Here is an 18247-nt window from a genome sequence, read left to right as displayed (position 1 = left end):
GAGCAAAATAAACCAGGATACCAGGGCCACAGGTTTAATTGATTCTTTTTGTCTTTCACCCTGCTTCAGAAGTCAGTCTGATCAATGCTATTTCACACTCTCCAGTGAAAGCTTTACTCATCTAACCTCTGACTAAACACAGATTCATCAAAGCAGCACCAGGGGAGGCAATATTTATCCTTTGCAACACACAGGGAATGTCTTGTTACAACTTCCTCCTGGCTTTCCTCTTCTATTAGAAGAGGAGAGGAAGGAGGAATGGGAAGGAGGACTTGCACAGCCAAAGTGAGTGCCAGCACTGGAAACTGATGTTGTGTATTTATCCACTCACATTAAGTATGGAAGAGGCAGTCACAGTTCGTATTCCCTTGGCACTCTTGAAATTCTTTTCCTTTCCATCTTCCAGAGGGTGACAGAAAATAGCAGTAACTGACAAATGCTGGGGGAAAGCATAAGACCTAACCAATAAATATTATATGCATCCATATCTCTAACACTCTCCTTTAAGTCTAAACAAAGTAAATATGAGAATCCGCATAGGGAGTCAAGGGAGCTACAAATTCCTTTCAGAAAGGCAAATAAATTAATTTTCTTGATGCTTCCTTACATTATTTTAATAATCTGAATAAAAGCTGCCAGCTAGTTACTCAGAAGAACATGTTCATTTGTCCACACAAGCCAGCTTTCCCCATGTCAAATGCCCAGGTGTGAAGGGAGGTAATGGCTGAGGCTGTGGGAGCTCTGCCCTGGCAGTGCCCACACTGGAGGTACCCAGTCGATGCTCACAAAGAAATAAGGCTTCATCATCCTGCCACATTAGATGCAGGAGATTAGATGGGGAGAAGATTACTTATATAAAAATTGATGTCTAGAGGGATTCCTATTTGAACCCGGTGTGAAAAGTTACTTCTACCACTTCAAGCACCTACGTGTTTCCTCTCCAGCCATCTGCTCTTACTCTTTCTTAGCTTGCTGTCTGGATGTACTTTTCTCAAGGGCAGTGTCTCATTTCTATTCAATGGTGGGGCTTTTGCTGACTCCTTTAATGCCTTCTCAATACAGACTAGATTGTTTTTCCATATGAAGTCAAAGAAAGGTTGAACCCCATCACAGCTTGGCTATTGTCAATCCTGCCAGCTGTTGATTGAATATTTCAATATTGAGCAGTTTTGCTGAGATAATATATTTTTAATCACTTCCTATTTAAGGTGCTCACCTTCACCACCAGAGACCCAGACATTAAAAGCTTACCTGTCACTCTTTCCTATCATTGTCCCTGCGTCCATAGCCTGTACCTTAACTTTCTTAACTTTTTTTTTTTTAACTCATCTTTACTTGTTTTCTTAAAAAAGAAGAATATGTTATTCTTCCCCTTCCTTCTTTCTTCTGCGCTTTATGAAGCTCTTTAACTTGAGCATAAATATTCTCTTTTTTTCTTATGTCAGACTTGTGGGATCTCATTCCTATATCTCGATAAATCTGTTTCCTTCAGGGATTCCTTCTTCATCACGTCCCTCACAATGAAATCTTGCCTCCTCCTCTGCTAAAACTGAGTTCTGAGTTTCTCAACAGATCTGTAGTGACCAGCAACCTCCTGAACCTCTCTCTTCTTCTCTGAACCCAGTACATTGGAGAACATGAAAAAAACAGGCCTCTTCTCCCAAACAGAAAAATTCCAGGAAATTTTTTTCTAAACCTGACATATCACTGGAGTACAAGCCAATCTAAACTTAAACAGCAAATGGATGATTTTAGAGACTTAACTAGCACAACTCAGAGCCTGAGGATTAGGAGCTGCAGGTATTTCTGATGACTTGAGCAACTGGAAATGTTTTCATGGAGAACACACTCCTCAAAAGTTGAGAGCAAGTGCTTACCTCAAGAAACCATAGTAGGGCATCAAATAATGAAAAGTTTGGAGTCACCACCCTGAGTACTCGCAGTTCGACCTCTGGGTGCAAAACAAGAAGGATGGTTTGCCTTCTCATTTCCCATACTAATACCTAAGGCACCACTTCACATAATTATCAAGTACAACATTTGCAAAATGAACCACAAATCTCCCTTCGAAAAGCATGTGCTTTTTGCAGAAACCCATAAAAATTGACCTGATTATTCACCACATTCCCCAGCACAAACTTCCCAAAGCTCCGGCCTGTGGCCCTGCATGCATCTGTCCTGGGCTGTGTGCTAATTGAACCACAGACGTGCTGAAACAGTCAGCTGGAAAAGAGCCACCTTATCTTTCTGCTCCAAAAGAATTTTTAAAAGGAAAAGGAAACTCCTGTTGTGAATTATGAGAACGAGAATCCTTCAAATACTGTTAATAGAGTGATAAGAATTACCTTTTATTCATGTCTGTAATACTCCTATCAGCAAGGACTTACCCTCTCTCCCTAAGCTTCAATTTAAGATTTTTTTTTTATTTCCAGAATTACTTTCCAGAGATACATATTAGCACATTTTTTCAAAACAGATAAACACTGCCAAAATAATTACTAAACACATCTTTCCCTGCAAAGCCAACCAAGGTCCCAGTTCTGAAAACTTGTGTTATTAATGAATGGCACACTGCTGCAAACTAATTGTATGTAAAGTCAATGGGTGCATGTCTAAGAATTTTAATTACTGTTCCGTGATTGCTTTATATTCAATACGTAACATAAAGGTAACACAGCCTTTATGATGATAAGCAGTTTAATTAGAAAGCCAAGATAAGAAAAAAATGCCTTTAAGTTACAGAATTTGTTCACACTGGCCATGTGATAACTTGAGTACATAGTTTTCCGTGGTATTTTAAAATATGAAAAGCTAATTCCACCTAAACCTTTGTTTTCTCACACCACTTGAACTGCTTTATCTGCCATTTTCTCCTCTCTCTTATGGGTGTCAACAGCACAGTTTAATTAGATCACAAACCTCAATCTCTGAGCAGGTCCACATGAGCCCCACGCTCCACGGCCAGCGCGAGCCTCCCGGTGAGCTGAGAGCAGCCTGGACTGTGCTGGCCATGGAGCACTCACCCTTTCAGCAAACTGTCTCCGAGGATGGCCATTGATTTCCTAGTTATTATGAACATGAAATTATTGAATGACAGATGATAGAATGTTAGGTCCTACAAGTATTTTCCCAAATGGGTTACCCAGCCAATGTTGCCGTGGCAACGAGGCTGTTTGACAGCGCTTATGACAAAGAAGTGTTTGCTCAGAATTCAGCTACAAAAGAGCTCCTTGCTTCCTACCTTATCCTCCCTGGTTTTATCCAGCAACTCCTTAATGCTTCCCCAGCCTGTGCCTCCAGTTGGCTGCTCCAACTCCAGCCAAGGTATGGCATTGCTGCCAGCCTTTTGTCCTCCAGGAGAGCACCCTGCCCATGATGGGACATTGCACTTTTGCCTGAGATCATGTCTATTCTCCTAAGATGAAGTATTAAGTCTGACAGTCTTGAATCCACTGGCAACACAAGTTCTGCATCAGGACACACAACAGAAAGCCTAGGAGGAATCATGCTCACAAATCAACCATTGCCTTGCACAGTCAAAAGTTAAATAATTTCTACACCTGCCAGCCATGAGTCTTTGTTTGCTTGGGGTTTTTTTAAGCCCTTTTTATACTAGCAGGACAATGTCTGAATGCTTTAAAATAAAACCCAGCTGACCACCTTCTCCAAGTGATCTCATATTTATATCTGTATATCATATTTCTATCTCAAACTTTCTGATCATTTCAGAAAATGCCTCTCTTTTGAGCTTCTGACTCCCAAAAATAGCTGTTTTACAAATCCAAATTTACATGCAATAACAGGTTATTTCAGTTAAATGGGCTCACCGACCTTTTAATTCACTAATTTAAGTCTGTTTTCCAGAATGACAGTGACAGGAGAGGGAATTACTGAATAATAGCATGAAAAGCTCTGGCTGGTTGCAGCAAACTACCATGAAGCCTCAGCCAGAAAGGTTCATGTGCCTGGGTTTTGCTGCCCAGGTTGGTAACTACTCTTCACCACACACAGTTACCACCCTTTTCCACTCTGTCTCAGTCCATCATAAATTTTGCTGCGCTTTCTTCCCATGCTGGGTGGAGATGAGCAGCATCTCAGCTGCCATTGCTTGAGTTTAGATAGGTGGATAGGAAAAGATTTATGAAATCTACTTACATTTTCAATAAGCATCAAGTTACCTTGGCAGAACTTGGAAAAGTACACCTGGGAAAGCTGGAAGTAGGCTCCATTGGGAAAATATAAGTTAAAAATGTGCCTAGATATTTCCTGATGTCCTTAATAAATGAGAGGGTTTTTTCTTCCTATCTCCAATAAAAATCTATCCCAAAAGGTGTGGTTTCTGTCAAGATGGAAAAGTACAAGTAAAACCCCTTAAAGCACACAGCATTAATGGGGGCAGGTACTGATCAGATTCCCAGGAGAAACTGAGGACTAGTTATGGAGTGAGAAAACTGGGATATGTGTCTGCGATGAAGCTTAAATGTTCAGCCTGTGCCAACTATCTTGTTTCTGTCTGGAAATATTTTAGGTCTTAAAATACTTGTGAGTGCATTAAAAAAAAAATATTCCTGGTACAGCCACATCTGCTCATAGCAGCACTTTTATAGGAGAGCTTCAATTAGAGCTGGCTCTTGATGAGCCTCATCTAGGCTGTGCTGCACAAAGCAATAAACAAAGCACTGAAAGCACATGGAAAGCTGCAGCTTCATGCTGCCATCAGCCCCCACTGTCATATTTTGTCTCCTTTCATACCCTCCTTCTAGCATAAGCAAAGCTGTAAATGTTTTAGGGCCCTGTGATAGTCCCTGAGAAAAACAGGGAGCATATGTAATGTATTTTCACATGGAAAAAAAATAAAATGGAGATCCTAATTTCTAAAATGTGCCTTCTGTCCAAACTATACCCTTGACGCTAACTCGGCTGTGATGCAAATCACTTTACAGAGATTACTCAGCCATAGATGATTCCAAGGTACCATCAGAAGGGTATTAGTCAACAATTTCTCATGAAGTCCAATTACATGTTTTCTATATAATTCCCTGACTACCCACTAAAATTTTGCTGATATTAGCCCATCTAAAAGGCATTCCAGGGACCAAGAGCACAGATAATATCCATTACAAAACCATTCTGTGGCTTCTGTCAAATCTAAGTTAAATGCCCTGTAGGGACTGGAAAGCTGCTACAAAATTGCAGATTCAGGATCTATATAAAACAAAGACACTATGTCAATATACTCTTCTTTTTAAACAGAGAGAGACGTTCAAATATGTGAAGACTGAGATGAAAAGGATGCATCCAATGGCATAATATGCATTGCATTTGAGTTCCACTGTGATATAACTCTGAGGACCTGCCTGGATACCATAGACATAATTGATGTCATCTGGATTTACTCAAAGTTCTCATGCAAATACAAAAGTAGTACTAAATGCATGTAATTATCAACAGGGAAAAAAATGTTAAGTTTTTTTTTGTAAAATCTTGTAAAACCCTTCTCTCTTTTTAACTAAATTGTCAAAAGACGTCCCTTCTGAAGACATTTAAATAACTAGATGGTTCACGGCACAAGTAATGGATACAAAGCCCCTCACCTGCAGGTCATAAATTTGACTTCAGCCTCAGCTGGTGGTGACTAAACTTTACTACAACCAGACAGCTGTTTAATGTTCTGCCTGAAACAAGCTGGCAGTTTCAGGCTAGTTCCTCGTGGGCAGGTGTTTGCATCAGTGGAACACACCACCTTTTCCAATAACACTGTTGGGAGTGTCAGCAAAGAGGCTGGATTGGATCTGGACTTGGGGACTGCATTTGTTCTCCTGAATGAGATTCAAAAAAGCTTTGGCTGCTTTGATGTATGGTGATGAAGAGAAGATATAGAGAGAAAGATAAACTGTCATTGATTTCACTGAACTTGTTCTAGGAACAAGATAGGAGTTCTCCACCTTTCCGTAAGGAGCCAACTCTCTCATAAATCTTCCAATTCTTATTGAGAGTTCCTTATCTCATATGAATTTTCATATAACAAAAAAAGTATCTGAAAGACTTCAAGGTAGAAGCAAGTCCTTTAAAAAAAAGACCAGTATTTTGGAGGGGGAGGGGGATGACAAGGGCATTAATTTTGAGTTTTGTACTGCCCTTATACACTGTTTGCCAAAACAGAAGAGTCAAACTTTCTTATTTGTGGGATTTCCAGGGTAACAATTGTTGCTTTATTGATTTATGCTACAAAAGCAGTATAAGAGAGTACAGCACTGAAATGTAACTTAACAAAGCAAATCGACCTAACTAGTATCCTTAACTGAAATCAGTGCAAGCAGCTCATAGTGTCCCAGAAAGCAGGAGATCAGCTCCAGCAGTTTTTGCTGAAGAGAACTGGCAAGCTGCTCATCAGGATATCCTGATGGAAAACTGCTCCAAATACTTATACACTCTACTCTCTGCCCTTTGACTTCATGTAGAAGGCAGTATGTTGCTTCTGTCAAGATGAGAAATTTTGGGGCCATTCATGGGCCAAAGGAAGAAGAAAGAATGTTACTGGAGCTGTCTGGATACACACCAATTATCCCCATTTGGCTAAGATTTTAGAAGTAAGATTTTCAAGGATGTGAAAGAAAATAGTAATTTGATAGTGCTTGGCCAAGTTAGTGGAGAAAAAATGTACAGAGAATGGTTTTCAAAAGAGAGATTTAGTGTATTCCTGAAGCTGTTAAGTTGAAAAAAATCACATTGCTAAGTCAGGAAAACTGGTGCTAAGGAATATCCCCCCTCTTTTGCTTCACTGAAAGTCAGTTGAACTTATCACATTTGATTATGACTCTGAAAAGTGAATGAAGAAAGTGAAAGGCTACTTCCCTCAAACACTTCAATTTTAAAATCCTGATTACAGCCTTAGTACAGTGCAATCCTGTATAAACACAGTTGTTTAAAGATAACACTAGTTAACCTTATTTTTCTATGGGCAATCCCAGCAAGCTTTAAAAACAAAAAGAACACATTTGCTCATGAGGCAGAATTTTCCTGTAACATAAATAACAATCTGCTGTTAAAAAAACTACTCTGTTTTAAAAGCGATTAAGAAGGGCATTTCCCCCCCAGATTGACTTGTCAATCCTATTAGACCAAATTCTAATTAAGGGTGGAAAAGTGACTATTTTATCTGCCAAATGAAAATAATTTAGTGCGAGTTAATGAGGACTGGCTTATAACTGATTAGTCATTTTGATTCTGGCTTGTTACAGTGGTAGAAATTACTTTCAAAAGATCAGCTGTCATTTTCACTCATTTGAAAAAAAAACTGAGCTTTCCTTTGTGACCAGATTAGGCATAAAAATATCTGAAAACAGGAACAAGATAGGTGCAGCAGTTTACAGCTAATTTCGAAAATATAAACTACTTTGAATGACAACAATAATATCTCAGCTATTAAGACCTGTCAATCTGTTCTCCATATCACACTTTCAACAAGTAGCCTTTGACTAACAAGGGCCAAATATCACTATGAAAGAAGAGAGACAAGCCTCACAAATCCTTGCTCTCCTGAGCAGCTCCCCATCACCATTCTACAATGCCACACAGGGATGGTCACATGAAGGTTTTTAAAATCAAGTTTGTATGTGTCGTCAGGTACATTTTTGAAACTAAACTCATTGCAATGTGCAAGTGGCAAATGCTGCACGAGAATAACAAGTCCTGCTAGCCCTTCATGAATGGATAAGGTGTTACACAGCTGGTTCAGAAGGCATCCCAGGACAGTGGCATTCAGTGCATCAGGACACAGGATTGCAAAAAGCAAAAAGACCTTAAAAACTACTCCTGTTTTATTTCTTATATTCTGGATAACTATGAGGTTGTGTAAGAATTTGCATTTCTCAGTATCACTTAAAACCATTCAAGTCTTTCATAACAGCCAATGTATTCTACTCCTGTGGCACCTCACCTGTCCTTGAGAACCATACAGAAATTGAGTGATGACATTTCACTTTCAACATTTTGTGTAAAGATAAAAAATAATGTCAAACAAAATCCTTAAGCCACATTATTGCATGCCTGAAAACTCATCTCATTTTCTCATATGGACACAGGTACCAAAATGATTAATGATTTTTGGCTTCAGAAAAATAAATTAAAAACAATTAAGTCAAGATTGAACCAGTCATTTCACTACCTCAAGAAACCAGATTTATTACTAATTTAGTTCAACTGAAACAGACAAGTATTTTCACATAATTGCCACCATTGCAAAAAAGTAACTCTTCTACTTAGTCTGTAAAAGTCCCTAAGGCCACAGCATGGTTTACTCTTAACATCAACCACCTCTGAGACATTACTTGGCTGATATTATTCATAGTTAAGTAATTTTATTTTGGAATTGTGATTTTTAGTAGCTGATCTTCTCCAGAATAAAAAAAAAAAACAAAAAAAAACCCACCAAAACCTAGAGAACTGAGGTAAGAAAAAACCAAAACCTCTCTGAGTACTAGGAAGACAATATTTTCAAGATGTTTAGGCTCTTTAAAGTTCAGAAACATACTTTAAGTTTCTGAAGTACATGACCAGTTCCTCCTGAACTTTAAACATGTCCCAGCATCTCAATAACTTTGAAATCAGACCACAACAATTAGCTGCTTAAAAAATACAATGGTAACCTAGGAAACAACATCTCAATACTTTAAAATGACAATTGATATTTTACCTGAAACAAATATCATTTGCTCTTGCCCCGTCTCAGCAATGATTCAGTATTTAGATTTTACATTGAAAAAAACACAGTCTGCACTTAGTGACATAATACACATAAAACTTTATTCAAAGCAAATCACATGGACAAAGGGAGTTTGTTGGGCTCTTCATTGTACATTTCTATATTCACCTGCACTTCTAGTTTAAAGGCAGCCTCCATAATAAGTCAAAATTAATGAGCTTGTAAAAGAATCAGAGAAAACTTTGGATGTTTCCTGTAGCCTATTTACATGCAAGCTTCACAAAGATGTAAAATAAAATAATCTAGATCCTTACATAGGACTTCTTTAGGGTCCTGGATTGTATTTACATATAATGTTGTATCAAGTTTTCAGTGTTAGACACATGTCCATGATCACCATGATATGGTGCTGTCTGTATGCAGGTCATGCTCAAGGCCACGGTGGCACTCCACTGTACCCCAGAGCAAAGTGCTGAGCAGGGCCATGCCACATGCCCTCCTACCTGTCAGAAATCTCTAACTCCATCCACTCTAGTCCACCTGCAAGAGAGAAATAAACTTTGCCACCTCAACCAGGATATTTCCTAAACACCAGCTTTCAATTTCAGTTGAGGAAACAGATTCTTCTGTTTTAAAACTGTGCAGCATCTTCATTGCTCTTTAATTTCACATAGTCCCCTGAAGCACTTTACTACTGAACAGCCTTTAATATGATTTGAAACAGATACCACTCCAGGGCTTTCTCATCTTCATCACTTGTTTGTTTTGACCTTGACATTTATTCAATTACAACTGATTTGCCAGTCATGCACAATGCTTCCTAAAGTCCATTTCCATACACCAGTGCATAGGCCCATCCAGTTAGCAATGATCTACACATGCCCAAAGTAGGAATCTACAAAACCAAGGAGCATATAAAACAGCTAAGGTGTCTGTCACAAGGCATCTGCTATTTTTTTTCCCACCATTGCTCTCGGTAAATGGAAAATAAGAGAAGCTATGACACCTCTTTTGGCAAATAATAAGCTCCAGCATGGCCTAACTGTCAGATTAATCAGCTTCTTGAAATTTGCCTCAGGAGGAAGCAAAAGGAAAAATGACTCACATTCAGGAAAGCAGGATTCATCCCCATGAATATCATGGCAGCTCCTCCACAGCTGGGGAAGAGAGGGGAGCATGCAGTCCCTATCACATCTCTGTCACATGCTCAGGGCTGGGAGAGGAAGAATTGTTAAAATTGTCAAGTACCATTCACAAATTTATGCCTGTGGAGTTGTTCCTTCTGGAAGAGAACCAAATAACTCATACTTTTTGAAAATTGCTTATGACAGCTTCTCAGTCTGCTTTAGGCTGGCTCTCAGTGATGATTTGTATTTTCATATACTTCTCATACATTAAGAAATTTACACCTGTCAGGTCCTGACAGAGTGTCTCCATCTTCCACCTTTTCGGGGAAAATTCTTTGCTTGCAGACATTATCCAAATAAGTCTCTATCAGAAGTCTGGGTGACATAACAGGTGGGGGTCTAAGAAATATGCAGCAGGCAAGCACAGAATTTTAATGAGAGACAGGGGCTTCTGTACTGGCAAAAAAGGGATGGAAATTAAAATACTGATTCCTGTCACTTTAAACTGCTCATGAAGCCCATGGGTAATTCCTAGGGGAAGACATAAATGCCCACTGCAAAACTTTCTTTACTACCTAGGCTGACATCAGAATTTTATTTCTATTTATGGAATCATACTTGGGGTCAAAAAAAGCAACTCAGAGAACAAGAGTCTTCTTAAATAAGCAGGAGGATGGTCATCCCACCTGGTACACTCACTGATAACAAAATAAATGCCTGTTCCCCACAGCCATAGTGGACAGAAGAGAGGCCAAAGCATGTGAAGGATGTGAGATGTGCTCAGGCATGGGACTCCTTGTGCATTCAGCCAAGCCATGACCTGATAATCCTCAGGAAGCTGACAATGAAGAAGACACTATTCACCACAGGAACACTGTGCTTTTGAGTACCTGAAAAAATGTGAACTTTATGGCTCAGATTCAGTGCTATGTCAAGCACCACAGTCCTCAGCCCAAGTATTTTGTTGAGAAGACCCATAGCAGTATTTCCATCTCTGACAATGCATGCTTGCCACTTGGCCAGCAGCATCTTTGCATAGCCACTCCTTCAAAAGGCTCACATTTGTGTGCCAGGACAAGGGACATCTGTCTGCAGATCCTTCCCTTCACCTCCCCGTTCCTCAGGATGCTGGAGGTTTCACTCCATGACTGCTCCCAATACCTCATTTTCACAAGGGAGATGGAATTTGCAAGGAATGCAGAGTGACATGACTGCAAGAGGCAGTGGGCAAGACGTGACACCATTGCTCATGTAAGAAAAGCAGTGTGGGACGCCTGGTCAAGACCACACCTCCACATGTCAGAGGCCAACATAATTTGGGTCAGGAGCATGAGGAAGGGAAGCAAACATCACTCAGTCTTTGTTTCTGACCTCTGTTTAGTGCTGGCTGAATGAAGACCTAGACAGGATGTCCAGAGAGGGCTCCTGGCTTCCCTCACCCTTTGTCACTGGAGGGATGAAAGGATATCAGCACCACTGGCAGCTTTGCTTTGCTCCAGTTAGCAGCAAGCAGAAGACAGAGCACACACACTGCTCCCCTGGCCCCCAAGGTCCTTTCTCACTTCCCTGAAAAATGACTCTGTAGGTAAAATAAAAGAAAAAATATGCTGCAGTTGGCAAGGACCACATGGCAACATCACACCTCTCCTGCCTTCCTCCCTAGAAGAGCAAACATTTGCATTCTCTCTAACATTGTAAGGCAAGTTATTTCACACCTATTCCTGCTGTAACTAACCACAGTAACACTGCTGGACAGTAATTCTTAATTGCCATTGCTTTTACAGTTTAATGAATGGTTGGATTACCAAAGCTAAAAAGACACAATTTGTCAGCTGTAAATGAACATTATTCAAATTAACTTTGGATCATGAAGAAGGCTTTTAATGTCACTCATTTATTCCACATTTACTGCCCCTGTTCTGTAAATGATGTGCAAACTGCTGAATTATTTGATTTCTTCAATCTTTCTTAATTCTTTATTATTCAATACCTTCTAGATACCTTGATTATTCAATACCTTCTACTTTAATGATCTGCCATGCCCAGCTCTTTCAAATAAAGGGCTCTGTTAAAAGACAAGTCCCAATTAACCACTCAACAGATTAATTTTTCTTCTTGTCCAGCCCCTACTACAAGCCTCTCTTCTCCCTTTGATTGCAGAAGGAACTAAACCTCCAATGTCTATATTAGTTCTTGAACCATCTTTCTTGCTCAGGCAAGATGTGAAAGATTTCTTGTTTCCAGCAAGTTCTAAGGGTAAAGGTAATTATAACATAGTGCTGGGGTTAGATGAGACACTCATGTATTTGCTTGAAAGTTTCCAAAAAGGTCACTTCAGCCCCAAAGGCAGTCAAACCAACCCCATTAACAGCACAGTCAGCTACTTGTTGGCATTACCTCTTTCAGAGACCTCTTTTCAAAGGCCACTTTGAGGTTCAGGCTACTGAACCAGCTTTATTTCATCTAGAGATGCTTAAAAAACTCCAAACTTTTTTTTTGTGTGAAAAAAATTATGAAGTTAATTGCCACATTTAGACAGACTTTTTATGAAAACACTGCTTTACCTAACTGGAAAAATATTTCATCACATGCAAAAGGAAGCATTTCTGCAATGTTTCATTTTTCTTTGTAAAAGTGCATAAATGAGCATCTTTTTTTTCTTTAAAGATGTTGCCAACAAAACAAAACAAAACAAGTTGCCAAGTACTGAAGTAAGGGGTGATACATATCTGAATGTACACAAAAAAATAGAAACTGTATCATCCTGTGAATGTTTGCAATGAATTTAATTAAAAATTAACAAATATTTGTAAGTGGAGACAGACATTCTATTCAAAGATACAGCAGCCTGTCAGTCAAGGCACAGCTGATGAACACCTGCTCTAATTCTATACACAGCATAATGCTTTATTGTTTTGTCATACTTGCTTATCTAAGGGAGCCTCATCACAGGATTTGAGGATGTGCCAGCATAAAGGCTTGGAATATGTTGAAATTGGTCTGAACATCATGCAGTGAAAAAACTGGATGAGGGCAAAAAGACATGAAAAGTAAGAAAAATAAGAAATATAATAAATATGGTTTTAGCCACTTTTTTTAAAGTTACATCTTTGTTTGTATTGGGAAAAAGAATGAAACTCCCTTTAAATGTCAAAGCAGGCAGAACTACATTGGGGAAAGTTCAAAATACCATGAAGTGGGGAAAAAACAAGCATACATGCAAGGTAACATCAAAATGAAAATTACAGGCAAAATGCAGAGTAAATGAGAATAAAAGCAGCTATGGTAAAATAAATTGTGGGTGAGAGAAGAAGCCAAATGCAAAAAAGTGTGTGAGATGCTTCTGACACTGATGTTAAAAATGAGTGCTGCAAATGAAGTCAGTGAAAGCAGCAAATTTGGCATGTTTTGTATATAGGAGTGCAAAAACCCATGTTTGTCACTGTTAGTGATTGACTGGTGCACATTCACATCATAACAACATTCATTTCTTTTCTAATAAACCAGCATCTTTCAATTTCAGAAACTGAAAACTTGCTTCTGATTTTTTGATGGAGATGACCTTCCTTTGTCCTCTTAAAATACTAAAACCAAAACTCCTGTAACAACTACAGTGCAGTAGCTTGAGAGTGATCAGTCCACCCACATAGACTGGAAGGAAGATTGTAAGGCACCGGGGTGAAAGGCAAGATATAGATATAGTTTTCATTTTTTTCCTCAATCTTCACATATTTAAATCAATCAAGACATTTACGTAGTTTCTTATTTAGCTAGAACTAAAACCTTATATTCTCCATTCAAATATCTCTACTACTTTGTTACTCATGTACTCAAGTACCTCATTACATAATATCTGAAATGAGATTGTAAAGTTCACAAGCATTCACAGGTTTTTCACATACTTTTTTTCCCCCTCTGATTATATTCCTTCCTAAGTGCTTGGTAGCTTAAAAAAAAAATGAAGGCAGGCAGAAGTTTTGCAATAGCTGATCATCCCAAATGATTTCTCCTTTTTCTATTTTTCCACCAACCAATACATAGTAGCTGAAAATTATCTCAGCACAAGAAATCCACTTCTAAAAATGGAAACGAATTTCAACATATTATTAATTACCATAAAGAAATTAAAAATTTCAGGGATTATTTTTGTTCAGTGTCTCGTGTTTTGTAATTTTGTTTAAGCCAGCCTACCAGGCAGGTAAAGTAGGTTTGAATAGAATATTGCCCCAAAGCCAAAAATCATGAACATCCTTTATTATTGAGATTATTAGATGGATCACTGAAAGAGAAGAGCAATCCCAATCAGTGTTGTAAGCAACCCAATTTCTACTTGTTTCTATATCAGAAAGCAACTTGCTTTCTCCCAAAGTCACAAAGGCTCTTCAGGCTGCAGACAGAACAGACACAAAAGAGTCTGCTGGTATGGTTGTTTTCCTCCTCAGCAGCAAAGGCAGCCACGTGCCCTAGCGAGTGCCTGATCTCTGGTCAAGCCAAGTAAAGCCTCCTCCACTCATACTTGGACTCTCACAAATCCTCTTAGGAGCCACTGAGGGAGCTGGGGCTGTCAAGCCTTAAGAAAAGGAGGGGAAACCTTACCACTCTCTACAACTACCTGAAATGAGGTTGTAGCAAGGTGAGAGTCAGTCTGCCTTCCCAGGTAGCAAGTGACAGGACAAGAGGAAATGGCCTCAAGCTGGTGAGGTATCAGGGGAGGTTTAGACTGGATATCAGGAAAAAAACTCTTCATTAAAAGGGTGATCAAGCACTGGAACAGGCTGCTGAGTTTAGAACCCCTGGAGGTATTTAAAAGGTGTGTGGATGTGGCACTTTGGGACATGGTTTAATGGTGTAGTAGTGGGCTTGGTAGTGCTGGGTTAATGGTTGAACTCAATGATCTTAGAGGTCTTTTCCAATCTAAATAATTATGTGACTGTATGATATCCTTGCTGAACTGCCTTTGACCAAGGCTATATTACAGCCTTAAAACCACATGCTTGAAATCAAGCGATGCTGGCCTCATAAGCTCCACAAGAGGCAAACCACATGTGACACACACATGCCTTGAAAACATGCTGTCCTGACAGAGCGCTCTCCAGCAAGGCTGTGAGTCAGTGCCAGCCCTACAGCAGAGAGCTTGCCTCATAGCCTCCACCATGGCCCAGAGGAGTGAGCTTGGCCCTGGGAGACACCCTATTGCCCTGATCAGGCTTTCTTTCAAAGAAGCACCTTTATGGGGCAGAAACAAGAGTTGTCCCATGCTGTGCTCCTGTAAAACGTGACATGCTAAGCATCAGCAGCAGTAGGTGACCGTTTTGCCACAGCTTGGAGTGTGCTTGTTCATCAACCATCAGCATAATTCTTCTTCACACATAACTGTTTTCATCTCATTAACATGTCAGCGTTCTGGGGAAGCTGAGAGACCAGGTGGAACATGCATAAGATGGAACATGCACAGCAGATAACCTACAAAGTAAGTGGAATATGTGTGTCGTCAGTTCACGTGTTGAAAATGAGAAGTCTTGTCCTTCACCTTGCAACTCCAGTGTTGTGTCCGTAAGAACTACTGGGAAGTGTTCCTGTATCACTGTGCCTAAACTCCACTGCAATACTGCAGTTTCACAGGTTAAAAAAATAAATGGACAGTTTTTAGTGAAAGATGAAGGAAAAAGGACCTGATGATGACATATCTGCTTCCACCTTTTGTGATATTTTCACCTTTCAATTAAATTGACATAGTCAAGTCAAAGTTGGATGAAATAAATAAAAACCCAAGAAAGGGAAGAAAGAAACACTATGAATATAAGAGAAAAATTCAGCACATGACTACCAGTATTAATTTAGGACTTAGTCTTTAAAGGAACATAAATGCACAGCTTGGGATATTCCACATTTACCCGTCTAATAGCTTCAGTGTCCATCATTCCCCAGTCAAAAATTCTGAGGGAATTCTTCAACTTTTTTCTTTAGCACTGGCTGTAGCATTTGTTTGCTCTTCATGATTTTCTCAGGTAAAATTTCCTACAGAACTCACTCTCTGAAAGACATAAAAGTCTTTTTTTGATGGCAGCTGAGAGTTTTACCAGGAAAACAGGAACTACCTCTGTTTTGTCATACCTAGAAATTCATTTGAGGGATATAGAGTCCATTTTTCTTGCCTGTGTCAGACAGCTAAAAAAAAAGAAAAAAAGCTAATTATATGATCCCAAATGAAAAAAAACCCAAGCAGCTGGAGGAATTATTGAGATCTTCCCTCTCTGCTCTTAACACCACATGGGACTGCTAACATGGAGCAGCCTTTATTGCTTTCCTTGCATGTCCTGACAATGACACTGAACTCACATACAGATTTAACAAATGGAGAAGCAGGAGGGTATATAGCAAAGGCCCCTAAACCCCCTGTGTACTCCAACCCCCTGTTTGCCAGAGAACACTCAGCTCTTCCTGCTGAGAGCCAGGACATCAGTTGCTGAGGAAAAGATGCCCCCAGGGACAGAAGCAAGCCCTTCTCTCATGGCTGGATAGACAACCTCTCCAATGTGAGCCTCTATTCACCATCAGATCTATAGTCAGGCGAGTGTGACACCTCTGCTCCTCTTCATAACTTCTCAGAGGAACAACAGAGAGGAGTTAACAAGACAAGGGAATGACAGAAGGATTGCTCCAATTTGGGGATATTAGCCTTGCTCAATAAAACGATGCTCAGCAGACACAGTAACTGGGGAAGGACAAATGGTTTGGGGCATAACAGCAGACTGTTTCTCCTCTCAGGGCAGTCAAGTAGTTGGAAAGTAAAATATTAGAAGAAAGTTGTTGGATTGAAGAAAAAGAGAAAAGAGAAAAGAATTACATTTTCCCACTCTCCCAGGAACCATGGTAGGGCTAGCTGCCCCTAGTCTGCTAAAAGCATACAGTATCTTTAGCCTTGCAGAGAAGTCCACAAATGAAAACTTAATAGAAACTTCTGAACACATCTTATTCCTTAAAATGGAAATGAATTATTCAGATTTGGCCTTCCTAGTGAAGTTTTCACTTTCTACTGAAGTTTTTCACTGCTTCAATTATTAGAAACTTTATTTCTTTGCCCAGCACATGCCTAATCATTTTTTTAAGTCTCAGTGTGAATGCCTCTTGTGGAAATCTTCACAAGTGAGTATCTGTCCTTCCAGGAGATAAGCAGAGAGGCTCTCTTTCTCACTCAGAATACCACACATAGGGATTTTCAGATACACTCAGAAGAAAACATTAACGTGAAAATAGAAATAGATAATAGTTTTCCCCTCAGAGTTTTAAGTATAAAGTAAAAGCCACCACATTTTTACAGGTAATAGAGCAATCATGATCAAAATGCCTGTGTCTTTACCTCATTCTTTTTTTTTTTGTAAACTTTGCCCTGATTTAAACAACAATCTTATTTTTGTGGCTGATCTCTGTTTAGTATCAAATGAATCAATCTTCTGTTATTTCCATCTAAAATGGACTTGGTAATTGTTCAGAGAAGATTCAAAGGAAAAGAGTAAAACGCCATTTGTCATTTCTCTTTTCAGCACCAAACAAGTGACTGGGAACTGAAAAAACCCACAGATTATACAGAGCACTGACGCTGGTTTCATTTACACTTCTGGTCTCTACACAATGGTTGCTGTCCAATTCAGAAACAAGGATAAAAAAATTTGCCAAACACTTCTGAAATTCTTCCTCCAAAGCTACTTGCCACTTTTTTTTTTTCTAATAGATTTTGAAATAAATAAGACAGGTTCTTAATGCAATTTAAAATTAAGAATCACATATTTTTGCTAAGAAAGTTAAGAAGCACATGCCTAAAAATTACCCATAAGCATTCCTGTCCTGGCAAAAAAAAAAAAGATACACTATCCATATTAAGCTAACTACTGACAGCAGACAATTTCATGATAATATTTTCAGATAGATTTTTTCCCCCTGTGACAATTTTGTGTGGTCACAGAATCTTCCTTTCACCAGACTAATACTTAAGCTTCTATCTTTCTTTGTCTGCTAGTTCTGCTCTGTCAAATCTAGTAATATCCATTATATTGCTAAAGTCTTATAAAAAGAAACAGGTTACCCAAAAAGGAAATATTATGGTCTATTCCATTAAACACAGTAAAACTTTAAATCTCACATAAAAATAGGTCATCCAATTACATGGCAAAAATGACATTTTTCCATTGTCCAGTACACAATATATTTACAGGAAAATTACCAGAAACTCTTCAGCTGTATCAGATCTGAACCTTATATTTAGATGCAGTCATATATTACTGCTGATAATGTGATGCCAGTGAATAGATTGGAATTTTTCACTGTCCTTTATCAAGATAAATTGTTCTGTCAATAGCAAATGGCTGGCAAATATTAACACTCTGCACACTATATGACTTTTCATTCCAAGCAAAAA

This window comes from Parus major, chromosome 1A (genome assembly GCF_001522545.3).
Source record: "Parus major isolate Abel chromosome 1A, Parus_major1.1, whole genome shotgun sequence".
NCBI classification, from domain to species: domain Eukaryota; kingdom Metazoa; phylum Chordata; class Aves; order Passeriformes; family Paridae; genus Parus; species Parus major.
Note: the sequence above shows the minus strand (reverse complement) of the source record.